The sequence below is a fragment of the Protopterus annectens genome, chromosome 6.part1 (genome assembly GCF_019279795.1).
Source record: "Protopterus annectens isolate FY-2018-M chromosome 6.part1, PAN1.0, whole genome shotgun sequence".
Taxonomy (NCBI): Eukaryota; Metazoa; Chordata; order Ceratodontiformes; family Protopteridae; genus Protopterus; species Protopterus annectens.
Window position 1 is genome coordinate 448,458,551 of NC_056738.1, and position 24,183 is coordinate 448,482,733.

Consider the following 24,183-nt stretch of genomic DNA (forward strand, 5'->3'; position numbering starts at 1 on the left):
CATCTTTACCCTTTCTAATACAAAAAACAAGAAATGGGCATCATTACATTCTTGTTTATGTTTAAAAAGAGCATTTGTTTGCTTTTTATGAATTCTGCTTCTGAAATAGCGTTGGGGCAAGAAACGCATTCTGGTACAATAATTAATGAGGCTATTAACATGTACCTCAATGATTGGCTTCAGGTCAGTTTTTCAAGGAACTTTAAAGACAAAAATATTAAACTTAAACCAGTGTCTGACACATTTAGAAACCAACTAGAAAAGTTGGAGAAGTTATTGTACAAGTATAAGACTTTGGAAATTGAGAACAGTTATTTAAAAGAATGTATTAGGGAAAACATTGTTCTAAAAGGACTGCATATTTGTAAATATCCGGATAAAGTGGTGCCTGGGAGCATGTTTCATAAGGAATTGATTCGTATTTTTAATAATTGTGGGCTGGAAATGTTAAAAATTATGGTTAAAGAAAATGAAAGATTAAAAATGGAACTTATTAAAGAAATTGATGTGTTGGATGAAAATGTTAAGAATGACTTGATGTTTACGATTCCTTTGGAAAAAGAAAATTATATCAAAATTAGAAAAGGAATTGATGTTCAGTGTAATGAACTGATTGTGAGGAAAATTAAGAAATTAGAAAAGGATTTACAGGAAAACAAAAACAATACTTATTACCCCGAACCCAAGATTTGTAATAGGTTTTGGGAGAGTGGTGGGAGGGGAAACAATGATGAAAGAGTGTATAATGAGAATCCTAGAATAGGAGAACAGGTTGGGGACTTGGATGATTTCAAAGAATACACCGCATTAAGGAGATCAGAAAGATTGAAAAATAAAACTGGTTATCAGCAGCAGTCTACAAATTTTCGGGGACGATCAAGAAGGGGGAGAGGGAGGCATTAAGTATGGTAAGTACCCACCACCCCAATTCAGTCAATGAAGTATTCATTCAGGCCATTAAAAACAAATATAGATTTTCTAGAGATGATTTTAGTATTTATAACTTTAGTAGTATATCTTTGCAAAAAGTACATTTCAGTTTATTATCTAAAGGGTTGAAATTCATTCCTTTTAAAAAAGGAGACCTCACCAAGATATTGTTGGACCTTAAGATTTTTACAAGAAAAATTAACCTACAGGTTTTTTTTAACCAAGAAACCCCTTATGTACCTAATAATTTAGTCAAGAGGAGTGTTTTCAACCCCCCCCCCCGCCTCCACAAATTAGAAATTTTGAGAATTTAGTGGAAAATTAAAAAAGAAAGAACTTTGATAAAGTTAAATATAGAAGTAATTTGGATTTAGAAGAAAGTTCCGTGTTAAATGAATTAAGGAAACACAAGAGTTATGAAGCCGGATAAGGGAGGGGGAATTGTATTGATGGATACTTGGAACTATGAAGGGAAGATGAATAAAATCTTAAGGGACCCTGAGAGATATACTAGTATTTCAAAAAATGAGATTAATATAGCTTATTGTAGAATTGACATGGAATTGGAGAATTTAGTTTGGGAAGGTTTGATTGACAGTAAGACTTATCGATATTTAAAGGTGGAGAAACCAAAGATACCAACAATATTCGGTATACCAAAAGTGCACAAAAATGGTACTGACCCACCTTTACGACCAATAGTGTCTGCAAAGGGTTTGACACTTCCCCTTGCTAAATATATTGATTCAAAACTAAAATCATCCTGGTTAAGGAGAAAAAATATAGTTAGGGATTTGGGGGATTTTTTTTGAAGTATTGAGCAGAATTCATGCAAAGAAAATATTAAGTTTCTCATCATCGATGTAACTGATTTGTTTTCTAGCATTCCTCATGAAGAAGGTTTAGCACTTTTGGAAGAGTTGATTTTTGAAGATAGGATCTTAACACATAATGAATGTACTGTAATTCTTCAATTAACGGACTTGGTTCTCAAATAAAATTTTTTCTACTTTAAAGGTGAATATTTTCACCAACTAAAGGGTGTAGCTATGGGCGCAGCTTGTGCACCAACATACGCAAAACTAGTTTTGGCAAAATAGGAAGAGAAACAGGTGTTTAAATCTATCATTATCAGTAAATGGCTATTATATAAAAGATTTTTGGACGATATCTGCATCTTCTGGGAAGCTACTGAGGAAGAGAGCTTGGAGTTCATAGAGTTTTTAAACAGTAGTACTGACTTCTTAAGATTTACATTTAAAGTTGATTTGGAAAAACTGGAATACTTAGATGTAATGATCTATAAGAAGGACAACAAATTTAATTCAAAGGTACATAGAAAAATCACTTATTCCAACTCTTATTTACATTACAATAGTGCTCATCCAATGCATCAAAAAAGAAATTTGGTTAGGAGGCAGTGCATAAGATTATCACGAATGACATCTAATGATGAGGATTTTTTAAATGAAATGTTTACCTTAAGGAGAATGTTTATTAAAAGAAAGTACCCTGAGGTGTTAATTGAAGAAATACTAAAGGAAGTGGCAGAAGGTAGATCAGAAAAATTTAAACCTATATTAGGTTTAAAAGGTGAAACAAACAGGCAGAATAAAATAGAAGATTTTAATCGAGCCTTAGTAATTGAATATAATGCAAGTTCTGCATTAGTTAGGAACATTTTAGAGAAAGAATGGAACAGATTTACCTCTATCACTGACCTAGAAAAAATAAAAAAGGAGAATTTGAAAGTGGTATATAGGAAATCCTTAAGTATTAAAACCTTACTAGAAGCAAACAAGGCAATTGATGTATCAAATAGAACAAAAAGGAAGGGAACCTTTAAATGTGGGCACTGTACTCAATGTCCCTTCATTATTAATAAAGAATCCATTTTATTGGAAAGTAGGGAAATAGTTTAGGAAGGGAAGGAATATAATAACCGTGAGAGTTCAGGTTTGATATATTTGGCAAAATGTGAGGTCTGCCAGACATTCTATATAGGAAAGACAGAACGAAAGTTGAGAAGAAGAATATACAAACATGTATATGATATACAAAATAAAAAGCAAAGAAATGCTGTTTTTAAACATAAACAAGAATGTAATGATGCCCATTTCTTGTTTTTTGTATTAGGAAGGGTAAAGATGGATGTAAGAGGGGGTTTATGGGAGGAAAAAATTGAATATAGGGAACTCTGGTGACAAGTGACCTTGCAGGCAAACAAAAAAACAGGGTTAAATGAATGAATTTCCATTGCCCCACTTCTTAAACTCAGAGCGGCTAAGCTGGGTTCCACTAAGGAAGTATGATAAAAGATGGGACAAATTTTCCAAGCTGGGGTTAAAATCAAATAATAAGAATTTCATATAAAAACATATATGTTGAAATATATTGGCATTTATGCACACAATAAAATAGACTAACAAAATGTATACTTCGATTAATCGTGGACTTTCCTATTGCTGCTATAGTCTATGCCAAGTTAGATAAAGTTATAAATATCTTACCTTTGTTTGAATATATTTTTATACTTATGTGGTTTATATGCATTTTTAGATGTTTTTTTAATTTTTTTTTATGAATTTATCAAATTTCAAATTATTGAGTGAACTTTTTAGCATATTATATATGCACAAATTTGTTTTATAAATATGTATTTTTTAAGTAACATTCTAGAATAGGTTTCAATGAGAAAGTTTTTTCAAACAAATCATGTTTTAATATGTGGTTTTCTGAATGAACAAGTAGATGGTGGTATAGGTATATTTTTATCTATGTGTTTTTTAAGATATTTATATTTATATATGTATTTTGTTTTACGAAATCAAATCATTTCAAATACTGTTTAAGGTTTCTGATACATCACTCAGTCATTACATTTTTTGAACATGCACTTTAAGAACATCATGTTTTTCTTTTACGAAAAGTTAAATTTACTGTGTAAATTAAAACATTCTGATTGGTTTATGATAATTACCAATGGTTTACATTTCTGGTTTTAGTTCCAGCCTACATTTGATGAAGTTAAGAAACAACAACGTATGGTTTGAGTATTAATGTGTTTTAGTGGATTTAATAAAAGTGATTTTTTTAAGTATTTTTGCTTCCATGCTGTGTGACTATGCTGAGAATTAAGTAATTAAACAGTTTTTGCTGACTGGGAGCTTTATTGTACATCTCCGGGCTTCGTTTTTCTTTTGTGTCTACATCTATATATATATATATATATATATATATATGTACACACACACACACACACACACACACACACACACACACACACACACACACACACAGTCACATATATATATATATATGTGTGTGTGTGTGTGTGTGTGTGTATGTGTGTGTATACACACACACACACACACACACACACACACACACACACACACACACACACACACACACACACACACATATATATTGAGATATCTATACACACACACACACACACACATATATATATATATATATATATATATATATATATATATATATATATATATACACGCACACGTGCGTGTGTGTGTGTGTGTGTGTGTGTGTATTAACTCTTTCAGTGTGGGCAGCAGTGCCATAATTGATTAGGATCTGAAGAAAATGAAAGATGGCAGGTCTGAGACATGCTTCACAGGCTGTGATCTACAACTAAGATAATCATTAGAGTTTATTTATTTATAAAGAAAGGGGCATAGAGCTGGTAGTCTCAAGTTTTATTAAGAAATAGATGGTAGGTAAGAGGTAGGTATATGTGGCTGAAAATAAAGACAATATAGTGTAGTGTGTTATTTTTAGAGCCACTCGTCTGTATAAAAGAGAAGTATTTTTCTTGGGGAGAAAGTAGTTACAGAATGAAAATTCTGTCATAGAAAGTGAATGAGGAAAGTCCAGTACAGGCATACAGATATGCATAAGGCAAAAATGCATCTTCAGTAAATAAGGGAAAGCAAAGGCTACAAGCAATGTAAAGACATTTACAGACAGTTAGAGCTTTGATCAGATTGTGGAGCCCTTTGTGACTTTTATCAGGTTAAGTGTTGATTTTTCCTGCTGTTATGAATCATAAGGTACCAAAATGATTCACAATATAACAGTGATAATCATTTTCTGAATAAGTATTGATATCTGTTTTTCACAACGTGCCATTTACCTAAAGTACCCAATTGCAGATAAGCTATACATTTCAGAGTATGGCACTTGTCCACATTTTTTACATTAACCAGACTGTGCGAATATGAGACACATTTAGGCTTCCTGAAAATCTGAGTGATTTATAAATATGAAACATGCAATGACAGTCAGTAGTATCAGGTTGTTAAAATATACAGGTATAAAAGATAGAAAATATAAAATGGTAGCAGTTAGCCATATAGTTCCTGAATAAAATGGAAATTGATGGCTTTGGAATTTTATACTGCCTCCTATTTTTGAGAACAGTAAGTTATAGAAGGTAGCAAGCCTTGAGCACTTCTTTTAAAAGACTGATCTCAGTTTCAGAATATGACAGGTGTTCTATTTTCAGAACATAGTAATGATACATAATTCCAGAACATATCAATATAGTTTAATTTATGTAAGATTTAACAAAACAGACTTGCAAAGGAGCAATAGAAGTTTACAAATACAGTTGTAACTGTATTTAAATGACTATAAATGACTGGAAAACAAGTAAAATATGCACTTTCTGTCTTAGAACACTACTCAAATGTTTATTGAATTACAGCACAATTCTGAACTATACAAAAGAAAATTCAGACATTACAGGATTAGAAATGAATATTATACAACTCTAGTATTTATTTATTTGTTTGTTAACAGAGTATATTAATGGGCTATGCAACCCTTTCCATCCATAACACTGGAGAAAGGCAGTGCAAGATTATAGTGTATTCAAGGGGCCATAATGAGATTTACAATCATGCAGCTAGTAGAACATCAATAGGATATATATTAAAAATTATACAAGATCACAAGAGTCAGTCTTTGGATGCAAATCAGACTTAAAACAGCAATTATAAGTAAATTATCTTTTCAACTTCCTTATCAGTTTAGAAAGTGCAAGATTAGCTTTATTCACTTAGAATAATTTTCATTAGCTAAAACTCAGCTCTGTCAAATGGTTTACTTTTGAGTTGTCGATGATCTCTTTTTCAGGTCCCTTTATTGAAAATTAAATACAAAAAACGGTGAGCCAAAAATCATAAAAAACACACAAAAATACATTTTCTTGGTTGATGACAAGCTCTCCACACCCCTGAAATTATATATGCCAGCTGCATGGTTGATCCTCAGTAAAGAAAAGGGGACCCTCCCTAAAAGTGCACCATCCATTGACATAATACAACACAATAGATTGCAGTGAGACTCACCACAATATTAAATTCTCGCATTTATGGAGTTCAAAATGGCCGCTGTTCTGTGAGCACTACTATCACCTAGGTATCTGATATACCCTGGATTAAAACAAACCCAGAAGGCAACGCAGAATTAATAATACAGAAATAACTGTAGATATTTACTGCTAATATCATCCAGCAAACAAAAGAGGAAGAAAAAGTGACAGATTCAGCTCAGAAACAGCAGGATTAACTAAGATTTCTGAATAACAGCTTAAGCCATGTGCTACTAAAGCACTGCATCTGACTGCAAGATTGGTAAAACACTATACAGCAAGATGTAAAAAGAGTAAAATTATATGAAAACAACAATAACTAAGACCAAATTGTCAGTACTAGCCTCACCTGAGAAAGACACAACTTCAAAAAGACAACTAAACAAACTGACAGCTCTAAAACTACAAATAAATCCAAGTCAGACCAGTCAGCTAATCTGGAAGACATAAAATCTGCCTTATTACCTATCCAGTAAGCAATAAAGAACTTATCATTACAATTTCAAACCTTTGGTGACTCATTCAGCCAAATAATATCCAGAATGGAAAAATCTGAGTCCAAAATAATAGAAAATGAAATAAAAATAGACTCTATTTCTCAAAGAACTGATGCCCATGACAAAGAAATACAAAACATACAAGCAAAAATAATAGACCTGGAAGCAAGATCTCGAAGGAACAATATCATTAGAGGAATACCTGAAACTGTACTTCATAACAATCTAATACCAACAATCAAGCAAACAATAAATTCCCTGCTAGAGGAACTTGAAGAAATGCAGCAAATAACAATAGAGAGAGCCCACAGAGTCCTGAGGGAAATGCAAACACCACTGAAACCAAGACCTGTCTATATTAAAATATTAAACTATCAAGATGTAAATAAAATCATATTGGCAGCAAAGAAAAAAGGCACACTCACCTGGAATAATAATAAAATCTCCTTTGCTCAAGACCTCCCAGCAAGATAACTAATATCTCCATACTACAGGTTCCTAATAGAAAAAAAAATTAAATTCCAGATGAAATATCCAAATCAGTTAATCTTCTACATCAAGGAGGTTAAATACATAGTCACTATCCCCAAAGAGGCAAAAAAGACATTCCTGGCCATTTTCAAGCAAATTCCACCTTCAGAAGTGAAATAAATCCACAAAAAATGATAAAAGACTCTTGGGTGAAAAAACTACTCTATTCACGAGCACTCTAGCTGGGATCCAACTCTGAAAGCTTCCCCTTGCTGTCTAGGCCCTTAAATCCATGATGTGAGCTATGAGGAACACAGGAAAAGGAAGTACAGCCTGGATAGGAACCAAAAATCAACTACCGTTTCCGATGCGCGAATATAGGAAGGAGCCTCATTCTGGGACATTGGTCTGCAAATTCAGCCCCCCTACGATTTTGAGGACTCCATTAAGAACAGTCAGACAAAATGGATTTCAGCAAGCTCCAAAAGATTTTACTGCCTGAAAAATGAAAATTGATTTGCACCAGCTAAAAGAAGAAAGCTGCACCATAGATGTCAACCAACCTGCAAGCAAAACCTTGAAGAAATAAGGTACTGTTGAACTGAACCATTCACTGAAACAGTACACCCACTACTGTGTAGGTGAATGAAAATCCAGCCTTAAATAATAGGCAAGTGTTAAATGAAAAAATACTGTAATAAAAAGATCAATACACAGGAGGTTCAGATTCAGGTTTTTTACTAGTGTACACCAGGAGGCAAAAAACGTACAAGTACAGAATTTTATCTGAATGAAACAGGAAGAACACAACTTTTATAGTATTTCTTACTAGTATTAACCCACCAGGCTGACGTAGTCAGTCACAAGGGGTTTTACATCACTTTAGCTTACAATATTCTATTCATTTAAAATGCTGATAATACATTTTGCTTAAAAAGTTTTCTGGTAAACAATGTGGCCTTGCTAGCCACCTGGTTAGTTACAATACCCTTTTACAAAAGTTTCCACTCAAGGTTCTAAATTAATTTGAACATAATAGTAGATACAGTTCTCAATACATTTTTCTTGTTACATGTTATCACTTCCTCCTTGCAGCCGGTGCGTTATTTAGTAACATATACAAGGTCAATTGCTCAAGCGGAAAAGAGCAGAAGATTCTCATTATTTCACACATTTAATTTCCTGACCCAGCAGATAATCACTTGTGAGAAGCATAAACATTAATTCTTGCTGAGCTAGAAGCTGCTGGGGTCAGAGGCCAACTTGCAAAAGGCACACTGCAGTTTCCAAAAGCTTCTTGCAGTTTCATATGAATTAATTTTTCTTGTCATAACATTAATGGAATAAAATGCATTATATCTTTCTTATTTCTTAATAAGCACTAAACATATACATTAATACATATTTTTCTAACAGCAAGAAATAAACTGTCAGAAACAGGCTAGCTCATTGATTAATATTGGGAAAAAAGGAAAAAAAAATGTTAAATGTTTTATGTAAATACCAGAAATGTGTTAAAAGATCCTGGAGAGAAGTAATCTGAGGAAAATAGTAAAATAACCTAACAATCTTGGGGTAATGTAAATATAGCCTTCATATGTTAACTATAGCAGAAGGACTGTTTGGCTAAGCTGTTTTTTTTTTTATGTCTCTCTCTATACTTCCTACCTCTGATAAATAGGTGCCAAGTATATATTTTACAACTCACACAGACTGATGTGGAAAAACATTACAGGCACCAAAGAAGGCCAAAATCTGAATAAATAAAGGGGAGGAAAAAGAAGTCAAATGAAAGAAAAATGTAAAAATGACAAGATTGATTGTTTAACAATATTACTATGGTACATATATTGCTATAATTTACTGAGGAATGTATATTAATATGCTGTTTTAAAAATGCTATTAGAAAGAATTAGTCACAAGACAAAAACAATACATGCTGTACCTTAAATGCAATGCCATAATTGTATAAATAATATGTTGGAAGAAGCTAGGGATATTAAGTAGCAGTGTTTGTTGAGGGAACTAGTTTGTTCAGCTTTGTCCACATTGTTTATATTAACACAGGGGGGGGGATAATATGGGTTAAATCTATATCTAAAAAGAAAACACATTCCAAGATTAGACGTAAAGGTAAACCATATAACGAACCTTCATCCTCCCCCCTGATTATTCCTGGTCCAGGGATATAGTGGTTAGGCACAGAGTAGGAACGGGGATAAATAGATGCTTTCCTAAACCATCACACAGTAACAAATACAAAGATAACAAAACAAAACTAATATACATGGCATATCTACGGAATACACCTAATAAATAAATGTGGAAAATAGAATCATGGAATGTTAAAGGGCTCCAAAACAAGAATAAAAGAAAACTATTCTTGCACCTTACATTAAAAACCACAGCCAACCTCATACTAATACAAGAAACACACTTGACTGCAAAGCAATGGGCAAAAATTAGCAGAAAGAAATGGATAAGTCAAATTATAGCTTCAGAGGGGAAAACAAACAGTGCTGGGGCTGCCATAATAATTAAAAAACAATTGAAGGAAAAAAATACTTAATACCAAAGCTGACAAGGAGGGAAGATGGTTTTACGTAACATTTAGTAGTCCTACAATACAAAACCTATAATGGTACTTAATGTTTACGCACCCTGTAATAACCAACAACACTTGTTTATGTCATTATACCCAACCTTAAACCGATTTAAAGATCACTGCCTATTGATTGGAGGTGACTGGAACACATATCAAAACCCAGAAAAGGATAAATCTAATCTGACCAAATCACATAATAAACAAGCCACATTAGCCCTTAATGAACTCAAACAAGATTTCAAACTATATGACCCTTTTAAATATGGGAACAGTGCAGATAAAACAGGGAAATTCACATTCTATTCGCAATGCCACAAAATGTGGTCAAGGATAGACTTCTTCTAAATCTCTGACATATTCATTAACATGGACCCAACAATAACTATACGTACCAGGTTCTTTTCAGATCACTCCAAAATCACACTGAACATTAACTGGGACAAAAAGATATATTTAGAGAATAGGGGTCATAATTGGTCATTAAACCCTAATTTACTTTCCAAAATGGATGTAATAAAAGAAGCAGAAGCAATACTAAAAATAGCTCTTACAAATATCACTAACTCCCAAGTACCAACTGACATAGAATGGGCTGCAACCAAAGCACAAATTAGAGGATTGTTTATCAAAAAAGCAGCATACTATAAAAAAATACAACTGAAAGATGAGCATATACTGAAAGGGAAAATAGAGCATCTTGAAAAAGAACTAATAAATAACCCTAAGAACCAAACAGAAGCAGAACTTTTAAAACTGCAAAGGGATCTATATATGTTAGAAACCAAGAACCTATCTTTTTATGAAGCCAGAATGTTAGCCACTTACGCAGAAGAAGCTCAAATACCATCCAGAGCTCTGGCCAGAATTATCTTCCAACACAAAAATGCCTCCAATATATCAGAAATAAACTACAGAGACAAAAACTACACAAAAAATGAAGACATTATTAAAACATTTGAACAAATATACTCTCAAATATATGGAGCACAAATACTACAAACCTCAAAGGAAGATATAACTCTTTTCCTTCAAAAACTGAAATTCCCTAAACTCAATTTAGACCAACAAAAAAACTAACTGAACCGATATCCATCAGTGAAATTATTACAACAATCACACTTAAAAGCGCATAAGGCACCTGGTCCGGATGGACTCACATCAGAATTTTACAAAGCATTTTCCCCCTTGATAATCAAACTACTATACTATACACTGAATTACATAATAAACTATAAAATAAATGATATCCACTTTAATGCCTCTAAAACCATCTTTATATAAAAAGAACACACAGACCCCCAAAAACCCCGACAGCTACAGACCCATTTCCTTCTTAAATATAGATACTAAAATATTTACCTCTATACTTGCAAACATAATGAAAAATCTGATAGAGAAAATCATTTCCCCAGAACAATCCAGTTTTACACCACATAGACAGACTAGTGACAATACATTAACATTAGATGCACTAATATCCTATGCTAACCGATACAATATCAAGATCTACACAATAGTAGTGGATGCCCACAAGGCATTTGATAGGGTTAATCTAGAATTCTTACTCCAAACACTACCCTACTTTAATATACCCAATAACTTCATTCAGATCATCCAAACTCTCTATAGCAACCCATACACATCTCTATATAAATAAAACTTGGTCAAATAGGAGCCTAATAAAAAATGGAACAAGACAAGGATGCCCATTATCACCCTTCCTGTTTAACCTATACCTAGAACCACTCTTTCTATACATTAAACAAAATACATACCACAATCCTCCATCAATACACAACTTCAAAATATACCTCACTGCATTTGCGGATGATCTGAACATATACTGCACCACACCAAATTCAGATATAAACAAAATAATAGCTGCAATTGAGCATTTCTTGACTATGTCTAACTACAGACTAAACCTCAATAAAACTAATATTTCCCCCCCTAAAAATACCCAAACTCATCTCACTAATACCATTGTTAAACACAATAAACATAAAAGAAGAAACTAAATATCTGGGAATCACCTTTTTCCAGAATAACAAAGACTTCTACCAACACAATGTAAACCTTAAATGGCAAAATATAATGCAAGACTGTAAAAGATGGAACAACTTAAAACTACCATTCTTGGCCAAAGTATCAGTAATCAAAATGAACATTTTACCTAGACTAATGTATATATTCATGACATCACAGACAACAATACATAATAAATTCTTCAAACAAATTCATACCTTCCTAGCAAAATTTATATGGGAACCCAAAAAAAAAACAGAATCTCATATCCAAAATTAACACTCCCAAAAAACAAAGGAGGACTAAATCTACCAGATTTTAAAATGTACTACTCGATCATTAACACTAACAGATTATTAAGAATAGCTGAACATAACCCGTCAATGGAAAATTGGTCTCCTCTTTGGGTGACAATCTATTATAGATATATTAAAGCTCTAGATTTCAATCCCAAAGCACTTCCATTTCTGAAGTAGAAAGAAATACAAACTTATAACATTCTGAGCCCTTAAAACATTCTATGAACTTAGCGCAAAAACTCTTTCAATTCTTGAACCTTAGACAAGCCATGACAATACTGCAATCCCTTCATAAAAACCCAAATTTAAAAATAAACAATAAGATACTGGACCTAGTCCCTTTTCCCAGACTGAAAGATAAAACAATCCAAGATATTTATCCCTACCTTAACTGTTCAATACAAGAAATGAGGACCAACTTAAACCTCACTAAATCGCATATAATAATCCTAAGACAAATTAAAGAACTGTGTTCCAGTTACCTCCAAATTGTTACTATAACCAATAGTGACATAGAAACTTGTAGCAGGTTTTGGAAAACTATTATCACAACAAAGAAAACTATTACTAATTCATATAAAATGATAAATGAAATCAAATACCAGAAAGACCTCCTCTTCTCTAACTACTGGAGAAAAATTAAACCATCCGTAGATGATCAGCAAATAAGCCAGGAAATCAATCTAACACTGAAGATTATACCCTTCAAAAACCTAGCATACACTCAGCTTATGATCAATAATAATGCTTATTTTACACCTGCAATCCTACACAAATTTAACACATCAAAATCACCTTTCTGCCCACACTGTAAGGACCAGATAGCTGACTTAATCCATGTATTTTGGAGCTGTAAATGTGTCTATAATCTCTGGAACTCTCTCAAGGTACAATTACAAAAAACAGGTTATCAAACAACAACATTAACTTGGGAATTCACTGTATTACACATTCTCCAACCCAACATACCAAGAGAACAAGAAAATACACGTTTAACAATTTTTCTACTAATGAAACTGTATATAACTTTTAAATGGCTAGATACGATAAATATCTCTTGGGATGGTTTTAAACAAGTAGCTATACAACACTTTTTAGCTCATAAAATAGTAATAGATAAAAGAAACAAAAACATGAAATCCAGAGAGATTTGGGAATGAACCTTTAATATCATATTAGCATAATTCATCACACAGCAACTTAGAAATATACTATAATGGAAGCAAAGAACACATACAAGTTCAGATATTAAATAATAACTTGGATATTACAAATGTATATACTGCCTATATAACTGTGAAACTAACAGTGAAAGCATCTAAGTACATAGTGTAAATAGATATGTTGTACGACCTATATCCTGTGGTATTTGACATCAATGTATAACATATATATATATATATATATATATATATATATATATATATATATAGAGTCATGTTGTAAGATAGTTTTTATTTGTGACATTTATTAATGTAAAAATAAAAATAAAAATTATTGAAAAAAATAAAATTCTCGCATTTAAGCTGCTTAAACAGAACTGCAACAATCAGCTGTAACTATGCCGTGTCAAAGTATAAAATGTTGGCTTAAACATTAATCATTTTATTTTTAAATACTTTTTAAATCAAGGTCCGTCCCCCAATCTACTGACGAATGAGTTTGATATCACTAATCCCTAGCAGAAAATGTTTTCTCACTGGATATGTGGGTACCGATGACCCCAGTGAACACGGTTATAAGTTAACCTTAATTCGCCTTGTAACAGGGGTACTGCAGCATCCTGCTGAATGTTCTGATGGCAGTCATCAATACATTCTTCTGTTTAACATGTAGCCAGGATGACATAGGTCTAATCACAGTCTCTCTGGCTGGATAGAACAAATAAATCTATTTGCTTTGTTACTCAAAAACTGTTATACACACTGTAGGCACTTTTTTATGAAAACCACTTACAAATACATGTCTGAAGAAGCCTCAGTTGTTTAAAAGAGATAAAGCACTCACCTTTTCTTTTATTGAGTTTTTTAATAAAGACATTTTTTCCATTCCAAATGTGAATTGGTGCTATATTTGCTAGTTTACTTTAGCCACTGTTTTCTGTATCTGTGTGTGGTTTTCTACCAGTTTTCATTGTATAAACATTTTTATGGGGCTATAAACATGAAAACTATCATGACAGTTTTTTTTTTCTGCAAAGCTCTGGCATTTTTTCTGAGCTCTCAATAACTTATTTTTTATGCACACTAATACACATGGATATTTACTAGATATTATTAGAGAGATGTATTTTTATATTTATAGCATTTTAATTTGATTATTTCTATGGTTAGATAGCTATGTATTTTTTCTTGATATTAGTTTTTGTCACAGACCTGATGAAGGCTTTATTGCATTAGTTAGCCGAACGTGATTTTAGTTAAAAGTTTGTTTTATGTATATATTTTTTGTATATGTTATGCTTTTCTTAATAGATGTAATTGGAATGTGGGGTGAAAATAGATAAGTAATGTTTTCCTTAAGTAGGATTTACAAACTAAAAGCAAAAAAGCTGTGCAGAAACACATCAGGCAATCAATATACATAAAATCAGCAAACTTTAATATTATTGCAAGCGCTTTCATACACTACGGTGCTTCATCAGATTTAGTTTGATATAATCAGTAGTGTTGGGAGGGTTATTGCTTTTCTAAAATGCACTTTTACAGCCATCTTTATATTGTTTGCCATGAATTGGCTGGTTCCAAAATTAAAAAAATATGTATATTGTCCACAACTATGTCTAAGCATATAAAAGATGTTATGTTTAATATTGTTAAAATATTTCTGATTTTTGTTACTGAGGATTGCTTGTCTGTGATAAATAAAGGCTTGTTGCTTTGGAGCATTAACTGGGTTTGATGTTGTTTGGAAATTATTGTGACTGAGCTCACCAAAGTTTTAAGACCACTAGTTCCTCTGTTTTTTTTTTTTTTCCCTCAACATTTATGGTGGAAAGGTTGGCACTAGACACACTCCTGTGATTTATTTATTTTTTTTAATTTTGAATTGTACTTACATGAGGAGATACCTCGTAGTTTTTATTTAGGCAAGAGTAAATTCCTGCCAATGAAAATTCTGACATCATCAGAAAGGAACCTACTTACTATTTCAGATAATTTTGACTAAGCATACATTTTAGAGATGATCCAGAGAGTGTTGTAGTAGAAGTTTAAATAAGTTTTCATGTTTATTCACCAACTCATAAAATCCCTGATCTGAATTAAATTTACAATGATGGGATCCATTATTTTTAAAACTGGGATCATATATTCTATCAGACATTGCAAAAAGTGTGGGGGGGGTTACATTTTAGCAGAAAAGTCTGCCAGTGTGTAAACCCCCACATTTGACAACAATGTTTTTATTTGCTTTCATTTTGAAGAGATACCCACATGCTTCATATTACCTTTCATCCTTAACTTAGTTTCAAGCTCTAACAATGTATTTTGATTATTTTGGATGGAGTTTTTTTTTCCTGTACTGGTGTGGTCATATTATCGACAAAAAGAATTGCATTTTCAACCTTATGCTTGATGTGTTTATTGCAGACAGCATTGTTTTGTCACCTAATTTACTTTTGACCCAGGACAAAAAGATAGTACCAGAGAAAAGTTTGCCTCATTACATTAGGGGACGTGAATGATCCACAAGATCAAAACTGCATTCTAGTCAACAGATAATGCACCATTATAATGTTTTATCATTTCCTGCATAACATTTTCAACTTTTTGTTTAATATCAGAAAAGAACAATCAAGGCATACTCAAAGACATCAATGTAAGGTTAAAGGTGAAAGTAAAAGCAAAAGTTTTTCAGATGAGAGGGACAATCACTGGCAGAAATGAAGGGCGGAGACAGTCACACACAGTAAGAGCAAGTATTTCACTTCAAAAAGCAGGGCTTGTTATAAAGTGAAAAGTAAAGATAGCAAAATCATTTGTTTCATTCAATTAATTATCTCTTGGAAGGGTACTTACAAATGTAAAATATTTTCCTGGACAGCCTTCTTTGAAGATGAGTATCATTTTGTCCAAACATTACACTTTCTCTCTTGATATTTAATGCAGTGACTTTCCAGAACTGTAGAACTATGGTAACTTTTATCAACTCAGCCACATATTCAGAGTCAGTAGTCTTTGGTGCAGAATAATTAAACGTTAATGTTTACAGTCTCATTAGTTTTATGCACATACATTTCATTTATTTCATGTTAACTATCAAAGTTCCACCTGTCGTAAGGAAATGGCTTTTCTTCTGTTCTCCTTTTCAGTTTCCCTGGTAGACAAAAAAACACTGATCATATAGTGTCAGTGCAGTCTTGTGTCTCAATTCTTACATCATCTATAATAAACATTTTCTTATTTATTTCCTTCTTCTTGAAAGTTTGAAGGACAGACTTAAACTGTATCACTGAAACCCTTTCCAACAGAAAAAAATGTGTTTTGTCTTGGTGTGAGAGAGAAACAGGAAGAGTCATTAGCCTGTAGTGACTTACAAATGTTAATATGTGATCAACAGAATGGAATCAACAATATAATGTTTTCAGTGGAAGCTTAAAGAAAGTAGTTTCTTCATCTAGAATATAATATAACAAGACAATGACATATAAAAACAACTACCTGACAAACAAACCTTTTACCTTTTGTTTCTTTTAAAGCGTTTAGGTTTTTTTTTTTTAAGTACTGCAAACATAAATAGAATTTGGAATACATATAAAATGTACTATGGAGTCAGAAAAGGTTATGGATGGTTGGGCAGATCAGAAGAATTTAGAACTGGGAGAAGTCTGTGAGAAAACCTTGTACTGGTTTCAGCAGTTACCTTCTCTGAGATGTTTAAATTCCATGCAGAGGAAAATGCACAGTTGAAGACTTAACATTAGAGACTGTCTCAGGTTTTATTTCATTATATGAATGCGTGAGCTGTTTTGAAGCTATTATTATACATACATGGTATATCTAACCAAACACATATCCTCCAGAGCCTACTGGTCAAGGGTAGTAAACAAAAGGATCTTACAGGAAAGTATTCTTACAGAAAAGTATTCTACTTAGGGGACTCACCATCGGACATTGTTTAACTACCACAAGGGCTTTATCAGAGGCCAATTCAGTCTACTGTTTTTAACTAAGTGGGCTACAGTGGATTAGATGTTGTATAGGCATACAAACTACATTTACATAGTGCTAAAACTTCTCTGCAAGGATAGTAATCATCATGGGATCGATGCAGCTTCCCTTGATTGGTTACAAGCTTGTCATCAGTAGACCTCTTTATCCATTTGAAAATTAGCTTTAGTATTTCCAGTTTTAAAACCTCCCCCCTCGAACTGCACATCAAGCTAGATGCCAGTTTCTGTTGACCTCTGTAGCTAGATTACTTACTTCAAAAACAGGATTTCCAGAAAGCAAATGACTGTAGGAATCAGGACTGAATCTAGACTGCTTTCCTGAAAATCATAGATTATATTATCATTCTGGATAAAGGAATATTGGCATGTACTTTGTGGCAGTATCTTGAAGCCCACCCAGTTGCACATTAGGGAATTGCTAGTCAAATGGCACACATTTTCTACCTTCTATAACTTTTATTTCACTGCATAAGAGATGTGTATTACCAGTCTAAGAATTTCACAGAAGATGCAAAGGTTGTCTTTACAATATGAACCTGTGAACAATTTAAACCATATCTTTCTGAAATTAATATGTTAAATTAATATGCAAGACTTTCCAAAGATCATATCACCTCCATGTAAATTCCCAGAGATACACAAACACAGCTCCTAAAATTCGAGATCACATAAATAACACAAACTACTAACTTATAGCCTGATACAGGGCACCCCTCATGAACCCAGTCTATTACATATTGGCCTCCTAAAAGTATTTGAAGAGCTTCTTATTTTAACAGAATCCATTGCCTCAGGACAGCTTAACAACCTCATGATGACTCATAGCACTTATACCTCTGACATAGAGTATGCTCAGAAGTTCTTAGATTTAATTAACAAAACGTCAATGAAACAGGTAGTTAATAAACTCATGATAGGATACAGTGCTTCCAGTCTGGTCCTACTATTAAAGATTTGGTCTTCTCAAACATAGCCTCTACCTTTGCTATTCATCTGATCCCTTCTTCAGTTAAATCAAACCATAAACCTGTGACATCTTCCTTTAAAATCTCAAAAAAACCCTGAAACAAACACTTCTGAATATGAGGATTTTATATGACAAAATCTCAAAATTCAGTCAGCAACCAGCTTCACAAATTAGTTATATGCTCAGTTAGTTTTATTAGTTTCAATCAGAGCAAAATGTAATGAAAAATTCAAAAACTAAACCATCTTAGTAGCCCACTGATATAAACAGACTTTACAATAAAAAAGGCTCCTTGAATAATCCAACAGTTCCAAAACTCATCAAAAGGATATCATAAAAATATTACTCTAGAACTGCAAAATACTGTTAGGAATAGTAAAGCAAACCATTAACTTAGGTTAGTTTCTAAATCTAAGGATAACTAAAAGTTATTCTTTAGCTGTGTTAAGAAACAGAGGAAAAATACCCAGAAAATTTCAAAACATATCTGAAAAGACACCCACCCCAAAAAAAAAAAAAAGACATTATCAATATAGTAGGGGACATAATTAGTGGAAGCATGAAGCTCTAGATGTTTAATAAACTGTGCCAAACATACCCTCACTGAACCTCTCCTCAGACTATTTGTTCCTAAACTGTGGCACACTGCAGTGGTGACGTGTCTCTACAAGTGTGGCCCTGCCATGGACCCAGGTAATTATAGACCCATACTTTCCAAGACTGATCTGCAAAATTGTAGAGCACAGCAGAACTGCTGCCACCAATTATGATATCAGAAATCTTATTAGGCTAGGCCAACAGCTGGACTTCATCAAAGGGAAATCCGATTAAATCTAGGTAACTTCTTTAATACTGCTTAAATGTCGGCTGTATTTGTCTACTTATTCATAAGGATTTTTTTGCATTTGCAGCTTAAACCAGATGTCAAAACCTAGATGGTATTCCCTGCATTAATCACCAAACCTATGGATATACGTCAGAAGTGCTCTCTTTGTCAGGGTGGTGCTGGCAAAGGCACAGTTACCACAGCTGTGTAGGTGGCAAATGATCATCTGAATCACAGAATCCTAGGAGATACAGGGCTACTGACATTTTTACCTTACCAGTACCCATCCTTAGGCATTGTCTCTGTTTTCAAGAAGGGCAAGGACAGCCATACCAAGGCTGAACATACGAATACCAATCCAGTTGTCCTCCTTTTTAAAGTCAGACAGTGTGTCATACTGCCTAAGTTTGAGAGGGATTTTGTTCCAGAGAATGGCTAGTTGATCTGTTACATATCTATCCTTCCTCCTTGTCTTATTTATTTGTTGGAGTTCATTTAGATCTTTATCTTTAGTGTCAACCAGACTGTTTGATTTATTGAGGTATAAGAGCTCTTGCACTACTCATAAGTTATAATTCTACGCACAAGCCACAGATCACCCCATGAAGTCTATATGAAACTGAGTAAGAGGGTAAAGTATCCAGTCATTCTTCATAGTTTAGTTTGTTTAGCCCCTGATCTTTTTAGTTACAAACCTCTGGGGTCTTTCCAGTTGCTTGATATGTTTAGTAAGGTATATTCCAAAGGTGGTGGCATACTCAGTAATGGAATCAGTGCATAGTGCAATGGCATGAAGACTTCTTTGGATCATAAAACATATATATAGTTTGTTATGGGAAGTGCAAGGTAAGGATTTTTGAGCCACTGCTACAATGTGATGGTCAAAAGCATGGGAGCAGTCCACCCAAGTATGCAGGTCTCTAATGACCTTTCCATATTGAAGTGGTCTGATTTCTATGCTATAAGCTAGAGCTAGGGAACGCTTACCACATACTACAGTGTTGCACTTTTTGACAGTGAGCCCATTTTAATACTCAGCTATTGACAGTGTAAGATCCTGCAGGAGTGACTGTAAGTCAGAAGGGGACTTCACAATGACTTTTATCTTATAATTATCTGAGAACTTAGTTAATATGAGATTTTTGTTTGATAAGTGGTGATCCAAGAAGTAGATGCCAAACTGCAGAGGTCCAAGCTAAGAGCCCTACAGAACACCACTGATCACCGTTATTCTCTTGGAGGATGAACCCCTAATCTTACTGCGAGTCCTGTCTAGAAGCTAGCTTTTTGTCCACCTAATCACATACCGGTCAATATGGTACTCCTTCAGCTTGTTTATTGTTGTTGCATGAGGCATGTTATCAAGTGCCTTGACATGGTCAAGGCATGCTGTGTGGGCAGCTTGCCCATATTATGAAGCTTGAGTAATCCACTCAAAGAAGATCAGAAGATTCATGAGACATGATCTACTTTTACAAAACCAAACTGCTGGGTTATGAGTTTAAAATTTCTGATATCATAGTTATTCACATCAGTTAGGATACATCCCATGGCTTTACATATATGACTGATGGATCTGTAAATCCTGGAGTCTGTGGTGGGGCCATGCTTGCAGAGTGCCGTCATAACAGCTGTGTGCCATTCCTGTGGGACAAAGCCAGTTACTAGGGTTAAGCAGAAGAGGTTGAGGAGTGGGTTTGCCAAGACTTTCTTGGTGCTATTAATTAGGCAACATGGTATATTGTCAGGCCACATGGATGATGTATTCTTTTTTTGTTCAGTATATGCTCCTTCATGCTGGTTGGTAGTGTTACTCCATCAGGGATAAGTAAGTTTGGAATACATGTCACTGAGGTAAAGTTGGCAAAAATCTATTTGCAAGTATGTTAGCAATATCCACTGGATTGGAATAAGTTGTACCATTATGAATACACTTGAAGCAATATTGGGCATTATTTCTTATTTTATTGACATAACTAAAGAAGGATTTCTAGCTGTCTTTGGCATCTGTCACCACTCTGAATTCATGGGATGCCTTCATTTTTTTCTTATGCCCTTTTTTAGTTTCTTACCTAGCTGTTTGATGCTCTCTGTAAATTATGGGTAATTTATTCTGATATGTAGAGTTTATGAGTTTATTTCTTTTACTGCATAGTTTATTAATGCTTGAGGACTACCATGCTGGTTTTCTTATAAACCTCCTCATTTGTTTGGATATACTTGGGACTGCCAGTTTTCTAGCATTAATCCAGGTGAAAGTAGAATGTTTTGCAGTATCAAAATTATAAATAAAATCATAATATTTGAATTTAGATGCTTCATCCTAGAACTGCAGATGATCTGTACATTTAAAGTCTTTGGATTCTTTGATATTTGTTTCTGAGTGTTTGTAGATTTTGACTGAGAAGATCACAGGTTTGTATAGTCTGACTTAACCAGTGAGGGGAATATCATGGGGGTGGTGCATAAAAATAAAGATACTAAGTTTGATATGATCAAGCCAAGAATATTATGCTCTTCAGTTGGTTCATTGACAGTCTGGTTCAGGGAGTTTTTGCTTATAAAATGTAATTCTTTTTGCAGATATCCTATGTTCATGACATTTGTCTTCCAGTTAATTACTGGATAGTTAAAATCACATAGGATAACAGCATTCACACTTATGGGGAGTTCATAAATAATATTTATGAATGTTGTATGCCTTTGTAGAGGTGAGGGAGGGTCTGTACCATGCTATGATCTAATATCTGATCTTATTTTGCGTGATTGTAATCTCTACAAGCTCCCCTAAACATTCTCTAGGTAATCTCTACAAGCTCCTTTTAACAGTCTCTAGGTATCTTCTCAAGGTAACATGGTTTCTAACAAATATGATACACAGTAATTGTGTAATGTAAGTGTAAGTGATACAGACTTACATACCCACACCACTATATTATATACTGAGGGGATATGCGGACCATATCATAAGTGACACCTATAATATGATCCACACATACCCACAACACCATACCATATAATGAGGGGGATGTGTGGACCATATTGTAAATGACACTTATGCTATGATCCACACATACCCACAACACCATACCATATACTGAGGGGATGTGTGGACCATAGCAGAAGTGATACCTATACTACGAGCTACACATGCCTTCAACACCATACCATATACTGAGGGGATGTGCAAACCATAGTGTAAATGACACCTACGCTACGATTCACCCATGCACTCAACACTATACCATATACTGAAGGGATGTGCAGATCATAACATAAATGACAACACTACAATCCACACATACCCACAGCACCATACCATATACTGAGGAAATGTGCGGACCATAGGGTGAGTGACACCTACAATTCAATTCACTCATACCCACAACACTAGACCATGCACTGAGGGGATGTGCATACCATAGCGTAAATGACACTTACACCATGATCCACACATACTCACAACACCATATCATATACTGAGGGGATGTGTGGACCATAGCATAAGTGATACCTACACTATGATCTACACATACCCACGTCATAATATTATGTGCAGACTGTAGTGTATTGCAGGATGGGTTTATTTGTGATAGTGTGGCAAGTAATTTTGTTAGGTACTTACATCTCTCATAAAGAGAAAGTGATGAGCTTAGTAAAAGATCATTATTTGTGAGCATCAGGCAATTCTTATATTGCCCAGGTATACCAAGTGCTATAAGGCTAGCAACATAGTATAGACTAGTTGACAAATCTTCCAATCTGATAAAGTGTATGAGGTATGTTGGGAAAAAATAAAATAAAACAGAAGAGTTTCAGCTCCTAGATTTAAAATGTTAGTTCAAAGAAAAATAGTAGATGTAGATTAATTATTTTTAAACACTTTTATTGAATTATCACTTAAGACACAGGCAAATTTACATTTATATAAAAACAATCAAACTTTGTTAACAAATACACATTTGGAAACATTATACTTCACATATATTGCTTTATATCATTACATACGTTATTCAATTCCTGCTTTTTTTTAAACAAGAAACATCTTTATTAAACCATTACAAAATATTACATGTGTTTTTTGAATCAGTGTCATAATCATTCATTATACAATTAAAGTCTCTTGCTATAATTATGTTTCCTTTCTCGTGATAGTTAATGTCTTCTAGGTGCTGCTTGTTTACTTTAACTCCAAGTCCAGGTATCCAGTAAATATTTACTAGTGTATATATCTTCCCATTAATTGATATTGTCACTAAACTAAACATCCCTGATCTATTGTGATATGTATTTATAATTTTAGGCATTAAAATTGACTTTTCCCATAAAAATGCTACTCCTGTTCTCTTGTGTTTATAATGGGAACTTACTAAATAATTTGTGCAGTAAACATTTTAAAGTATGTTAGACGACCTCCCTTTTTACAGTTGTTATTTAAACCATTTACAGTAATAGAAATAGATTTAATAGATAAATTATTACCAAAATTACTGGCCACATGTGAGTGATTTTCCAAGAGAATTAACATGTTTAATTACGTAAAATGACATTAAGTCTCCCCCACATTTATGTAGTCTATATTGCTAATTGTGAAAAATGTAATTATGTCTATACTGGAAAGACCAATCAGAAACTGAAAGAAAGTACAGCTTCTCACCTATCAGAAGATGTAAGATAATGGTAAAATCAAAATTATCTGATTGCATTGACACTTTTAACATTGGGTAGCATTTTAAGGGTTAAGTACATTTTGAAAATTATTGTTGGAGAGTGGGGCAATAACATTAGGCTTGAGTACAAAATGTATATTTCTGGCTACACCTCTGTAAAAAAGTATATATCAGAAAACAAACGCAGATATATACGTTCCAAATTTATAACATATATATTAAGTACATATAGAAATTATTTAAATAAAAAGCCTGACATAAAAGCCTGGACAATTTTGTTATATCCTATTGCATGTACCCAGAACAATATTAATACTTGTGC